General features: G+C 49.8%; 1 long non-coding RNA gene across 1 annotated transcript in view; it reads right to left on the bottom strand.

The window, feature by feature from the left end:
• The window catches only part of LOC147471994 (uncharacterized), a 5,373-nt gene extending 5,234 nt beyond the window's left edge, over positions 1-139 (bottom strand). The window contains exon 1 of the long non-coding RNA XR_015190943.1: positions 1-139. This exon is cut by the window's left edge and continues 78 nt beyond it. This is a non-coding gene — a long non-coding RNA (uncharacterized LOC147471994).
• Positions 140-2,500: the final 2,361 nt, after the last annotated feature.

Here is a 2,500-nt window from a genome sequence, read left to right as displayed (position 1 = left end):
GAAGCCCACCAGCACCGAGGGCGTGGTGAGCAGGATCCTCTGTCCGTCCTGCTCGCCCACCCACGCCCGCACTGCACGCCCGCATTCCTCGCCGCACACGATAGCACACTCGCCATCCTGTTGACGAAAAGAAATAAAATGTTATGTTAAGAGAAAGATATGAATTATCTACTTCCGGGACATCGTATCTCTTGCTTATCCGTATATGCGCGTGCCTGCTACCTACCTCGGTTCGCCTAGTACTTGCTTTCCGGCTAGATGACCTGCTTGCATGTCTGACCATAACCATACAAATCTAGGCATAGTTTTCCTTTCTAGTCCTAGACTGCTTTTTGCATAATTTGCCCAATCCATACATGATGAGTTTCATATCTCTCTCTGTCTGTCACTCATTTACTCTCTCACTCATTCACTGACTCTCCGCCCTCTATCTCTATTTCTTCTCCATCTTCTCCTCCTCTTTTTCCTCTTCTCCCCCTCCCTCTCTTTCATTCCCGTGCCGCCCCGACCCCTTGACACAGAGGCACAGGGGCACAGGGAAGGTCCCAAGTCCGCCGCCTGGGGACCTTGGGCGCTCCCACTCCCCTGATCAGCACATACCCGCTCCTCGGAACCTGTTCCTGCCGTACCATATAGTTTTCTGACCTGTTTGTCTAATTATAGTCAAGGAAGAAAAAAAACATGCTGAATAAAACATCAACGCGGACCTGCACGTATACTCACTGATACGGGCATTCCTCTTCCTTCATTTTTCTGTCTGTCTGTCTGTCTGTCTGTCTGTCTGTCTGTCTCTTACACAAACACCTCCCTCCTCCCTCCCTTCCTCATATTTCCACACCAGAAAGAGAACATCAAACAAACAACTTTTGAAAACTTTTAGCTGAAACTTGGAAAGAATCTCATCTATGAAGTTGAGTCAAGTTACGACGTGTATTGTGCGTAAATGTCAGCAGCTGAGACCACTTGACGCTCACTTCAGACGTGGCGGATTGTCGCAAGTGTTGGTTTACATCTGGTCGTGGTACACATAAACTTACATAAATACATACATACATACATACATGCATACACACACGGCTTTTATGGCAATTTCCTACCTATTTCAAGACAAGATAGATCAGAGTGCATCAGAGATGTGTTTCACTGGCATACCCTTTCAGACACCTGACACTTCTCTTGACATGACAACAAAGGGATGATGCTTCAGATTGCCGCACACAACCTTCCGTGCGCCAACTCTCGCTAATGTTTTTTTTTTTTTTTATACCGCATGACCTTGGCTGTTTAATCTCTCAAAATATCGTACCTTCGTAATCCCATGAAATTTTCAACCCTGCCCGGCGTCAGCTACATTAAATAATAACTGTCTTACAACACACACAAACACATCTAGACATGCATACATACATACAGACAGGCAGACAGACAGACACCCACACGGGCGCGCGCGCGAATAAACCTAGAAACCACGTACCCACGCACCATACACCACCAATTTAAACAGCCTCAAACACAAACACCCCATCACTACTCTCTCCCCCACGACATATCTCCTTTAAGCCGGAGGGACCACAAAGCCGCGCCAAGCTCAGGAGCCACCGCACCTGTGATACCAACATCCACTTCGCCCTCAACTGCCCTTACCCTCCCTTTCGCCCTCACCCCCCCCCCCCGCCGCCGCCTCCTCCTCCTGACCTCTCTCTTCCTTCTCTTCTTTTTCTTTTCGTCCTCTTCCTCTTTCTCCTTCTCTTCTTCTTCCTCTTCCTCTTCCTCTTCCTCCTCCATCTCATCTTCCCCTCCTCCTAACCTTTAGTAAAGCTGTCGGTGCATTCTGGCATTTGTCAATGGCACTCCGTACAAAAATAAAAAAAGTTCCCGTAAACGTACCCCTATATGGTCAACACAAAACATTGTAAACAAAAACACGCACACACGCAAATTTATAAATACACAAACATAAGCGGACACGCAAACGCAAACACAGACATACACACGCACCAGGGAGGCGAGCAACACCACAATCCTGATTTACAGGTAAAATTCTGAACGGGGTCTATTTATCACGACAAGGTGCGTTAGTCAAGTAGAATGAACCTCCGCCCAGCCATCCCCTCCTTCCCCCCTCCCCCCTCCTCCCTCCTCCGCCCATACGCCCCCTCCCCTGCTCTCTCCCTCCACCCCTTGCTCCCTCCCTTTCCCCTCCCCCTTCCCTCTGCCCCTTCCTACATGCACCTGCTTTCCGCTTCTCCTCCCCGCCACTCCCTCCCCTCATGGCTGCCTCCCTCCCCTCCACTCACTTTCCTTGACGTATTGGAGCGCATCACATTTAGTTTTGCTTCGTTGAATTTGTTCAGCGCCGCTTACAGGGCAGCGAGTGGGCGACCACGGGCCCGCTTAGCATTGTTTTCTATCTGTGCTTGATGGTTGCTGCTTTCTGTGTGCGCGTGCGTGTGCGTGTGCGTGTGCGTGTGCGCGTGCGTGTGTGTGTGCGCGTGCGTGT

This window comes from Penaeus japonicus, unplaced genomic scaffold (assembly GCF_977035675.1).
Source record: "Penaeus japonicus unplaced genomic scaffold, GWHDUDI00000001_assembly GWHDUDI00000004, whole genome shotgun sequence".
Taxonomy (NCBI): Eukaryota; Metazoa; Arthropoda; class Malacostraca; order Decapoda; family Penaeidae; genus Penaeus; species Penaeus japonicus.
Note: the sequence above shows the minus strand (reverse complement) of the source record. Positions and strands in the feature narration are given on the sequence as shown.